Genomic DNA, 12,883 nt, shown 5'->3' on the forward strand with positions numbered 1-12,883 from the left:
GTGGCAGTTGTACGGATTTCCACAAAGTGCGCTGGTAGATTTGGGCGTCATCTTTTGGACGAGAGGCTTTAGAATAGGTAGCTTTTTATGTAAATTGCTTATAGAGGCCAAGGGCCTTTAAATAAGACCCAGGAGCTCTCACTCTGGTAGTCTACTCGTGGGAGATGTATCTTGTTGAAGCAATATAAAGAAATACCAAAAGGGGAGCCAAGGTTTGGAGCGAGTGCTCCCTCGAGGTGGGACTCCGCTACTCCCCGTCTCGTGCATCGTGCATCTCTTTCGGTTCAATGTTATTTGAAGTGCTTAAAGTTGTTCAATTTGTTCTTTTCCGTTGGCACGTGGTGACAGTCTTTGACAATGTTCTCTTGGAAGATTGCAACCCAGTTGCGGGAGGTGTTAAGGCCACAGATTATTGAAGTTACACTAGTAGCTACACGTCATGAGGTGGCGAGTATTCCTCTAATTGGCAAACTCAGGCTTCATATCTAGGGCTATGTACGACAGGAGAACTTTAATATTATGCTCCTAGAAGGACGTGATGCATTACTTGGAATGCCTTGACATCTCAAGAAGGATGTATTGATCAACACATGAATCAAATAGTTGCACCTGCAACATGAAGGCAAAGATCACGTGCTTGATGTAAAAAACAAGGGTGACTCATGACTCTGTTGAGTTGTGTTTCTTGGTACAAAATTTTCTAAACTAACGAAATCACACATTCTTTCTTAGATATACACAAGAAGATTTAGAAATTTTCTAATGTAGGAAAATGGAGCCTCTTTCAGTGTATTTCATACAATGCATAACATCATGAGCTTCCGTTTGAGAGCTGGCAACGCATACCTAGCTAGGTATGCGGTGCCTCCCTCACAGAAGCTCATGATGTTGAGGTAATTAAGTCAAAATGTGGGTTGTCCAAAACTTATTGTGTTATTTGACTTTTGTAAAAGAGAGGGACATAATAAATAGTTGGATAAGGATCAGTAAGTGTTCTTGCCAAGTGCTTTTCAGAGCAATAGCATGGGAACATCATCCCCAAAGACGAGAAACCATACAATGTGAAGGAGTACGAGCGGAAGTGCAACGCGAGAGAGAGTGCGAGAAGAAGAGCACGACGATATGGTGAACTCACTCTACTGTAATGTGTAGAGCATAGTGAGTTCTTATTAGGTTTTTACAAAAGAATATGTGTACATACCTGGCGGCCCGCCCACTTACCTCGGCGACCACATTAGGCTTTATACCCCAACAACCTCCCACTTAAAGTCCAATGTGGTACTTTAAGTGTGAGAGAAGCTACTATACAAGCTAATATACAAGAGATGTAGAGAAGTGATGTACTACCCTACACCTAACTGCTTGCAAAAATGCGCAAAGCTCTCTTAGGGAAGTCCTTTTGTAAGTAGATCAGCAGGATTTTCTGTGGTGTGAACTTTGACAAGCTGAAGTTGCTTATCCTCGAGAATTTCCCTGATGAAATGATACTTCACATCCACATGCTTTGTCTTTGAGTGATAAACTGGATTGCGAGCCAATTGTATAGCACTTTGACTATCACAATATAACACAGGCATCTCTTCTTTGATTCCTAAATCTGTTACTAGTCGATTAAGCCAAATTGATTCTTTGCATGCCTCTGATGCTGCAACATATTCAGCCTCTGTAGTAGACTGAGTAACACAATCTTGTAATCTATAACGCCATGATACTGCTCCACCAGCCAATGTAAAGACATACCCTGACGTAGACCTTCGGTTGTCTAAGTCACCTGCATAATCTGAGTCTGTAAAACCCTTTACACTTAGCTCCTGACTCCCATAGCATATACGCATACTCTTTGTAGCTTTCAGGTATCTCAATATTCCTTTCACTGCCTCCCAATGTTTCTTACCTGGGTTTGACATGTATCGACTTACTACTCCCACTGCAAATGCAATGTCTGGGCGAGTAGCAATCATTGCATACATCAAACTACCCACTGCAGACGCATATGGAATCTTATCCATTTCAGCCTGTTCTTCCTCAGACACATGAAAATCTTGTTTGCTAAGTTTCACATATGGTGGCAATGGAACACTCAGTGCCTTTCCTTTCTCCATATTGAAACGTTGCAAAACCTTGTCAATATACTCTGTTTGAGATAACCAAATCAACTTCTTTGATCTGTCTCTCTCAATGCGCATACCAAGTATATGACTTGCCTCACCCATGTCTTTCATGTCAAACGATTTTGCCATCTTTGACTTCAAAGTTGAAATTTCTTCCAAGTGCTTGCCAGCAATCAACATGTCATCCACATACAAAATAAGGATCAGCCAACTACCATCCTTAGCCTTCTTTGTATATAGACAGTGATCGAACTCACTACGTTTGTAACCTTGAGAAAGCATAAACTTGTGGAATTTATGGTACCATGCCCTCGGTGATTGTTTTAAGCCATAAAGACTCTTTAACAACTGGCATACCCAATCTTCCTTGCCTTTCTCAACAAACCCTTCTGGCTGCTGCATGTAAATTTCCACATCTAAATCACCATGCAAGAATGCTGTCTTGACATCCATTTGGTGCAACACCAAATCTAATATGGCAACCAATGCAAGAAAGCATCTCAATGTAGTCATCTTGACCACCGGAGAGAAGACTTCATCAAAGTCAATGCCTTGTTCTTGCTTAAAGCCCTTGTCAACAAGCCTTGCTTTGTACTTTGGCTGACTATCATGAGCAGTGATCTTATACCTGTAAACCCATTTACAAGGTAGAGCCTTTTTGCCCGGTGGTAATTTAACTAGCTTCCATGTTTTGTTTTTATGCAGAGCTGTCATCTCTAACCGCATGGCCAATTGCCAATTCCCGGAGTCCTTCATTTGCACTGCTTCCTTGTAACATGAAGGCTCATTGCAATCAGTCAACATGACATAGTTCATAGATGGAACAAACCTATCACGAGGTCGCATGACACGTCTAGATCTACGCACAATAGGTGGATCAGGCTCAGCCACAGCCTGTGGTTCCACTCTATCCTGTCCTTGCTCCTCTTGAGCCCTGACATTTTGTCTTGCACGTGCAGGTCCATCTTCTTGGAAGACAACTCTTCTAATCTCCTCAACCCTCTCTGGTTTAGAATGATATTTGGATTCATTAAAGTGAACATCATAGCTGCAGACAACCTTTCTGGATTCGGGATCCCAAAGTCTGTACCCCATCTCACCAGAAATACCATAGCCTAGAAAGATGCACTTTCTACTCTTTGGCTCAAGTTTGTTCCTAAATTCCTTTGGAACGTGAGTATATGCCTCACAGCCAAAGACTCTGAGATGCTTGTATGAGGGCATTTTGCCTGACCATATTATCTCTGGCATTGAATCCTTCTGCAAAACCTTTCTAGGAGATCTATTTACAAGATGAACAGTTGTTGATACAGCTTCAGCCCAAAACCCATTTGGCAGTTGTGCATTAGACAACATACTTCTGACCTTCTCTTGTATGGTCCTATTCATCCTCTCAGCAACACCATTTTGAGGAGGATTGTAAGGAGCAGTAAGTTCACGTTTTATACCTTTTGACTCACAAAAGTCCGGAAAGGCCTTTGAAACATACTCTCCACCATTGTTAGTGCGTAAGCATTTAAGCTTCTTGCCACTCTGATTCTACACAAGTGTCACAAACGTTTTGAAAACACTAAACGCTTCATCCTTGTGCTTGAGAAAGTAAACCCATACTTTCCTTGAGTAATCATCTATAAATGTCATAAAGTAAGAAGCTCCCCCTAGAGATAGATTAGGCATAGGTCCACACAAATCACTATGAACAAGTGCCAACTATGTATCTCTTCTATTGCTTCTATGCTTATGTGGCTGCTGTGTTTGCTTACCATACAGACAATGTTCACAGAATTCAAAATCATTAAATGAAAAGCCAGGCAAATAACCAAAACGAGACAAGATTTCCATTCCCTTCTTGGACATATGTCCTAACCGGCTATGCCACAAAGAAACGTTCAGCTGCTCGTTTACATTGATTACATTTTTAGAGAAATTTGATACATAAATCATGTAAAGTCCTCCAGACTTTACTCCATGTGCTACTGTCATAGAACCCTTGGATATCTTCCACATGTTTTGTCCAAAAGTGGTGACGTAGCCAGCATCATCAAGTAAAATTGTGTTGATCAAGCTCTTTGTAATTGCGGGAACATGTCTCACATTCTTCAACGTGAAAGAAGAGCCATTCTGAAACTTCAATTGAACATCTCCAACACCTAAGATCTCACATGTCTGCCCATTTCCTAGCCGAACATGATCTTTAGTGGTCACATAAGAAGTAAACCACTCCTGGTTTGGAGACACATGAAGTGATGCCCCTAAGTCTATAATCCAGTCACTCAGTGCATTTCCATCAGATGTTGTAAGAAGAGCTGAGTCCATTGTATTCTTCAAGAAGTAGATGTCTCCTGACACTAGACTGTCATCCTCTGCAACAGTGTTTGTCACATTTATTTCTTGAATCTTCACTGAGGACTTGTTCTTCTCACCATGGTCTTCAGCTTTCTCTTTGACTTTTTCTACTTTCCATTCTCTGCAGTCTCTTTTCATGTGACCCTTCTTGCCACAATGGTAGCATTCTATGTCACTCTTGCCTTTAGCACTGCGGGACTTGCTACGAGACTGATTCCTCTTTCCACCTTTGTACTTTTCTTTGGTCCTTCCCTTGACAACTAAGGCTGTTCCTTTTCCTTTGTCCATTGTCTTTCTATTGGTTTCTTCAGTAAGCAGACTTCCTTCTACACCTGCTATGTTCAAACCATCTGGAGGTGCAGAATTACTCAAAGCTGTGCGAAAAGTGTCCCAACTTTTCGGCAATGTGATCAACAGGAACATAGCTCTAACAGGTTCATCAAACTTGACACCTTGAGCTGACAACTGACTATAGATTGTGTTGAATACATTCAGATGATTGGACATAGGTGTCCCTTCTTTCATCTTCAAGTCAACAAGCTTCTTAAGCCAGTATACCTATGAAGCTGCACTCTGCTTCTCATAAAGATCACTCAACTTTAACCATGCTTCATAAGCCGACATCTCATCTGCTACATTGAAGTAAACGCTTTCTGCCAAAGTCAGCATAATGGTAGAAAGTGCCAATTCATCCATTTCACTCCATTCATCTTCGTCCATATCTTTTGGTTTTATCCCCTTGAGCTTTATAGGTTTTATCTGCTTCTTTTGTACCAACACGTGCCAAATCTGCTTCTTCCACAATGGGAAATTGGTTCCATCCAGCTTCTTGATATTGTAAAGAGCAGTGTCCTGTGATCCAGCCATAGCTACGCTTCACAATAGTTTACTTTCCTGGGAAAAATTCGGCAGAGTTTCCCCTGTAAACTGACCTCTGAACCAATATCAACCTGTCAAATGAACCAAGAAAGCTTCAGATTCTACAGAAATTTTGGCAGTGTCTCCTTTGTAAAATGGCTTTGGTGTACTAAAAAGAGACCAAAAACAACTCAAAAAACCACTGTCTCTCTAACACTGTAAGCTGTGGGTAAACCTGTCCTGCACCTGTACTATCTCTGACTGTCCTGTCACTGTCCTCTAAGCATAGACTGCGACAATGCCTCAACGACAATAAAGCAAAGATGCAATCCCAACTGTCTAACTCACAGTCAATACATCCTAGCTGCCTATCTAAGGGTGCTCGAGGGATCGCTCCAAGACCCGTATCACCGAAAGGATCTCAACATTCGAGAATCCCCCAGCTCAATAAAACCTCACTCGACCCTCAACAAAGGCTGCAGTAAATCTGACAGTACATAGACTTCCCACAAAGTCATACATCCACAAATTTCCCACTGTATGCTGTAACCGCTGCGGCGGTTGTTTGCTGCGTGACTCACAGCCAGCAAACCCTCAACAGACATACATCATCTCTGACAATACATCATCTCTTACCTGCAATGTCAGGATGAAATCTGGAATATCAAGCAGCAAACACAAGCTACCTGATGAACTAGTGGATGTCGCCTACAGTCTGTGTGTAGATGCGCCCGTGTCGTATGTGACACGCCTCCAAGAACTGTGAGCCGTCCTTCAATGTGTAGAGAGCCACAAATCAACACTCTGGGAGTGTCGATATCCTCAGCACCTGCAGTCATAGGCCGAAAACCCCAAATTTGCAGAGTCGGATCTGCACCCGCTGAGACCACGTAGTCGAAAATGGCCTGCGCAGAACTTTGTCGAACCCGAACAGTAACTGAGATGACCTCAGAATGAATTTCTGAGCACACCGAGGCCTACGGGTTCTCCCACAAGATTTGGGGCCATGTCTTTGCCTGTCGAATTTCACTCCAATCTGAGCTGGTGACTCTAGCCTCCTGCAGTGCTGCCCCGAGCCTCGATCTGAGCTCTGATACTAGTTGAAGGAGTACGAGCGGAAGTGTAATGCGAGAGAGAGTGCGAGAAGAAGAGCACGACGATATGGTGAAATCGCTCTACTGTAATGTGTAGAGCATAGTGAGTTCTTATTAGGTTTTTACAAAACAATATGTGTACATACCTGGCGGCCCGCCCACTTACCTGGGCGACCACATTGGGCTTTATACCCCAACACAATGGGTACGATTCCTGGGAGTTAACCCACCTAGGGTTCGTTGAACCAAGTGCTTCTTCCCTTCATATTTTCCAAGAGGAAGGATGGATCTTAGTGGATGTGTTTAGATTATAGAGCTCTAAACAAGATCACCATCAAAATCAGTTCCCGATTCCCCTTATGAACGGTTCCTCTTATTAATTATGCATTACGTAACTTCAAACCTTCTCGTAGCTTTGTCCTAACATCTACATCATTGATCTTATCCAAAACTTGAAAAGGCTTTAGAAAGACGCATCCAAACGAATCTCTAGAAGTAGATCGTTGTTGTCAAGTTGGATCCTGAGCAAGAGGGTCTTAGTACAAAAACAAGTTTACCTTTTACAAGTTTATAGATGATGGCGGCATGGTCCATGAGTTCCTGTCTCCTACATAGTGGTTATTTTTGTTTTGAAAAACAATACTCTTGGAGCAGGGATAGCAATCCAATAGTGTAGCCCTCACACTGATCCTCCAAAGTTAAATTTTTGAAGAAGGAACTCGGAGATATACATCCAAAGATCTCAGATTTTAGTCATCAAGAGTCTGAATGGCATCATCTTCAAGCTACCCCATTCTGCTATGAGTTGCACTTCAAATAAAGATGTGAGATAAGTCTGAGCAAAAATATTCTTGATGTGCCATGTGCTTGGAGCGTGAGGCTTTGTGGATAAAGAAATCCACCATTGCATTGCATTGCCCTTGAGGCAGGTGGCTGTTTCGAAAGGATTTTGCAATATAATTTCCAAGTAAATAGATATTGTCGAATTGTTGTAGAAACTGTAAAGCATTTTTTGGATCTTTGACTCTAGATAAAGCAATGAGCTTCAATGTAGATCCACCGTCCTTGGAATCATTTTCTTGAGGAAGAGCAAGCACTGCTAGTGGTGGATAATACAGGGAAGCAGAAGCAAGGTATGTGGCAACCTTAGGAATTGATGCTTAGTACGAGTCTCTAATGGTTATGGCTGGCATCCGTCGCTCTCTTTGAGCAAGGATTTTCATGTAATATTTTTGGTTTTCTCTAATCTGTTCACCCACGTATGGTGGGTTTCGCCAAAAAAATTATAAAAAATGCAGAAAATACTAAGTGAAAGGTTAAGGAAAGGAGAAGCCGACTGTACAAACCCCTCAAATCTCTTCATACAAAGAAGAAGATAAGTCTTTTGATGTTCCAAGGTTAAGAGCCTTTCATTTTCTAAACTTCTTTTCCATCTTAGATGTGATTGTGGTGTGTGGCCAAATGGCCTGAGTGTGAACCCACTTGTAACTACTTCTCATGCATAATATAAAGAGCTGCTAGCGTGAGAGCTAGGCAGACTCGTCTTGGCCTATTCCGGTGCACACTACATTGGTGGAGATGACGGGCAGAATTTCCTTGAGGCGTTCAATTTCTTGCCTTTAGTTTCTCGCTCACTAATTATTAGCTTTGGTGTTCCTGCTCGACATAGGCTAAACTTCTTGCTTCTTTTACCTCCCAGTCTCGCCTTCGCTCTCACATTCAAGTTGCTCTCATGTGCTTTTCATCTATGAGCTTGAATCTTGTGCTAGCCATCATTGTCACCCCCAGCCAACGTAATCATAGCCGTCATGGGTCAGGGTACCTAGAAGGCACATAAGGTGTTCATCTGTCTCAAGCCAACACGAGCGTAAAAATTTTGTGATGCCTTTCTGCTGGACGGGTACGCCGCGACGGATGTCAGCAAAGCGAGAACTCACCTAACAAGTAATGTCAGCTAAGGACGAAGCTCGACCCGCAGGCGCGTGGAATCAAGCATAAGGTGTCAACCTACACTCGACCGACTCCTAACTAATTCCTACAGAGGTCTCTACAACTTGTCTAAGTCACAGCCTTCAAGAGTGCAAAAGAGGAAACTTCCTACAACGCTTGCTAGAGCCGAACACCCATCAAACACTTTCGAAACACCATAGAACTTGAAGGAGACTCTACTAATACCTATAGGCCACTCTTCCTAAGGTCTATGAACCAAAATCACGACCCAAAACACTCGGTGCAGAAACACGTAGGATGTCTGGCCAAAATCTACAGGTCTTCGGTTCCGAAATCTGAAGTTCCTAATGTGTAGTTCTACTGAATGTGAACGCATGGATATGCTGCAATGCGAAATCGGATAACGTATGCTCACCCAAACAACCGATGAAGCTCGTAGAAGGAGCTTCCAAAGCCGGACCGTATGCGCGCAATGTTGGTATCGGCGCGTAGCTCTAGTTGGGGGCAACACGCTGCACTTCTCTGCACTCGATTCCGACCAGCGTAGCACACGTAGCGTAAAGACGAAGCTCACACTCTCTCTCTCTCGTACAAGACGAAGCTCACACTCTCTCTCTCGTACACAGTACCAGACAAAGCTCACTCTCTCTCTCTCTCTCGTACACAGTACGCTCACTCACAGACTTCAAACTTGTTTTAAAATGTCAAAAGGTTTTTTTCATTAAGGTCAAAAAGTGGTATATATACCTTACAACTTCCCAAACCCTAAAGTTCCAAAATCAACCATCTACTCAATCTAACTATCAAAACTGGGATACAATCTGGAAACTTCTGTAAGTCCCAATATTTACAAGGTGAAAAATCGGGTTTTCTTGAATGAATGAATAATTACAAAAATAATATTCTGTCTAGTAGTTAGATGTTGTGGGGTGTGTCCAGCTTCTAACATCCCCCCCCTCCTTGTTCATGTCGTCCCCGACATGGCCTGGATCAGCTGCTTTTTCTCGAGAGTCAGCTCCTTCTAAAGATCTTGCATCTGCTCTTCATATAATTGACTCTCGGAAATGATTTGAGTCGAGCTCGTAGCTCTAACTCTAGCAAGGGATGCTCGTAGCCTCTGGATGGTTTGATCTTTGACTTTTAATTGGTCCTTGAGCTCAAGGACTTCATCCAGGCTTGCTTTTAGTTCTATCTCTTCTTTTTCCTTGGCATTTCTCATGGCCTCTACTTCTTTTGTTTCTTCTGCCAGTTGTAGTGTCAGATTATCCCGTTCTTTTTCACCATCTCGTAATGACTTGTTGAGCTTCAGACACTCTTCTTCAGCTACTTGTATTCTTTTTGCTGCTGCCTCATTTGCTTCTTCCTTTGCTTGGCAGTTTTGTAGAGTCATTGCCAAGCTGGCCTGGAGGTCAGCTTCTCTCTCTTTTTGCCCTTGTCTTTGTGCCTGCAGAGAATCCCTTTCCATCTTGGTCTTTTCTTTGGTGGCCTTTAGAGTTATCATTTCTTTCTCTGATGCCATAGATTGTGCTCGTATTCCAGCTAGCTTTGTCATCACCACGTCCCAGTCATTGGAGGACGGGTGCAGGTCTACAATGTATGTAGCAATTTCTTTAAGTTTCACTAGCCGAATGCCTTGCACCTATTCTTTATGCCCTGTCCTCGCCAAGTCGAATGCGACTGTGGCGGATTCTTCCCTTGTATAGCCTGCAGCTAGCAGGTCCAAAAATGCATAATAGGCCTCATCTAGTCCTTTTTGTTCAGACTCAAGCTTGGCCTCTTCGTTTGGCTCAGGTTCTTGCCTTTGCTCTTGCTCCTCAGCTTGGTTTTCTTCTTGTTTGTCCTCAGCCTCCTTATCTTCTGGTGGAGGGCTGCTAGGAGGTGGTGATGGTGGTGGTGATGGCTGTGGGTTGGGTTTAGGGCTATCTGGTAAAGTTGCCGGTTTGCCCTTTAAATCCCTTTCTGCTTTTGTTTTCCTTTCCCTTTCTTGGCTTTCTCTCTCATCTAGCAATGTCTGCCTTATTTGCTCCACTTCCTCCTCGGTGAAAGAGACATGGGGAATGTTTTCCGCTGCTGCATCAAGAATCTCGAAATTCTTGATATAATTTTCAAAGAAGTCGCTTTGCACTCTTCTGGATGATCCAGACATAGACTCGAGAGATGGCTTCCAAAGTTCGTTTAAATCGCCCTTGAGGGCTCTTTCTGCTCGGAAACTCTCCATCAGCCTCTCGAGTCTTGCCGCTTTCTGAGACCTGGTTTCTTTGGCCGGCACTTGAGTAGAATCCTTCTTTCCTTTCTTATGCTCAAGTTGCTCCTCTTCAACTGGCTCTAACCGTCTCTTCAATCTCGTAGCCACCCTTGGTGCTCTTTGTGGCTCATCTTCCTTGTCTTCTTTTACCCTTAGCCAATCATTCTGAGATGGGGGATCAGGCCACCTTCCTTTAGTGTGTAGTGCTGCATAAACCACCTTGGTTATCATTTCTCCTGGCACTATGTAGGTTGGATTTTTGTTGCCCATTTTTACCAAGTTTTCATGTATGTATGCCGCATAGTTGATTATCTTTGGGGTGCTTTTTGTCATTGACCAAGTAAACGTTGTGGCAATTGCACCTGGTGGCATCCTGTACTTCTGTGGCCTCTTCGTGCACATGTGGAAGTACTGGTTGTACAATTGGCTCATGATTGCCACCTTTGGGTTGGCAATGTCTTCAAAGGTGTAATTTGCCTTTTTTTCTTTGTACACCTTGACTTCATCCCTTCTTTTTGTCACACTGCCTCCCTGATTGGAGAGGTCTAGTGCATGTGCTACAACCCGCTCTGTGATTATGATCTCTGTATCTGGTCTGCCTTGTAAATCTGTCACCTTGGCCACTCCATTCTCTTTGATGCTTGTTACAAACTCCCATACTCTTTTGATGTCCACCCCTGTTGGTATCGCTTCGAAGTAGTTATGGAGGTCAATTTTCTCCAAGTAGCCGGCCATTTTTCTTCGTAAAAATTCATTGAGCTCTCTTGGCAGCATTGGTAGCTCTATTATATTGCCTTCATTGTCTTTGAACACTCCCTGGTAGATCCTTAGGTCATTGGAATCTAACAGATCCTCTTGTATCCAGGTGCTGGTGGGCTTTAATGTTCCTTCTGGAATGACAAAGGGTTCCACCTCGTCTAGATAATCTTTGATTGTCATTCTTTTCTTCTTTGCCAGTGACTTCGAGGTTGCCATAGATCCTGTTGCACTCAGTAATCTAAAGTTAGCGTTTTTTCCATATTAGCTGCGAAATTGAGTTTTACTTATCCAAATGACTTGAAAATTGAAATTATAGTTGAAAAGGAACTTGTGAATCTGTGCATGTGCTCACAATGCAAATCTGGCCAAAAAATTCTATTTAGACATCCTACGCGTAGGATGTCTTTTTCTTCAAAATTGGTTCATACTTGACATGCAGGTAGTGTAAGGCTCATGGAGCATGGCTATAGGCTTGGATATCAAAAAGTGTATTTTTGGGCTGATTCAGGCTTCAGGTCACAATTTGCGTAGAATGTCCATCATAGGTAGCAATTGATGTCCAAATGCGTTGAAAATTGGTGTATGGGCTCATTGCACCATTGTATTGGCTCCTATGATGTCATTTCTTGCATAGAAGGCTAAATTTATGCTGAAGACATCCTCCGTGTAGAATGTCTTTTTCATCAGAATTGCATGAAACTTGTTCTGTGGGTTGTTCTTGGCCTATGGAACATGGCCATGTTCTTGGATCCGAATTTGGATAAGATTTGATGCTTGTAGGGCTCTGTGAGGTGTTTTGGAACTCAAAAAGTGTATCTTGAAGGTGTTGGGGGTCAAAAGTGATTAGAATGGCTTCAAACTTGACATATGGGCTCTTGATGATGAGGTAATTAGATCTGATATAACAAAACATCCCTTCCATGCCAAAAAGGTCCATTAGACATCCTACGTGTAGGATGTCTTCTTCATCATTTTGACTCCCAGACCACACAGATTGTTTGCTGATGTGTATGTGAATGTGTTGTGCAAGTTTCATGAGATTTGGACAAGATTTGGTAGGTCAATGGCCCATTATTGCCTTTATGCCCTAACTTTGCGTTTTCCATGCATATGAGGTCAAATCTGGTCCAAATGTGATGAAACTTGGTGTATGGCTTGTAAATGTCATTCAGAACATGTGCATGACAAAAATTGATGAGGTTTGTGCCAGAAAGTGCCCTTGAGACATCCTACGCGTAGGATGTCTCCTGGTGATTTTTTTAGTGCTAGTGCTCCGAGTGCTTGCCCTTTGCCCCCCTAAGTCCCTTTTGAGCCTAATTTCAACAAAAAATTCAAATGGATAGAGTATAACTCCCTGTGTGGACTTCAGAGCCTTCGAGCCGTTTTCTGACTTTTGGAGTGGTTTTTGGCGATGAAATTTTTCAATGTTGGTCTCCATAGCTTCCCAATCCCTTGGGGATGCTTGCCGTATGGTTTTTGTCGACTTTGGCTTCACTGGAGCTCCATTTGGCAATTTGTCG

This window comes from Adiantum capillus-veneris, chromosome 5 (genome assembly GCF_014529385.1).
Source record: "Adiantum capillus-veneris isolate H3 chromosome 5, ASM1452938v2, whole genome shotgun sequence".
NCBI classification, from domain to species: Eukaryota; Viridiplantae; Streptophyta; class Polypodiopsida; order Polypodiales; family Pteridaceae; genus Adiantum; species Adiantum capillus-veneris.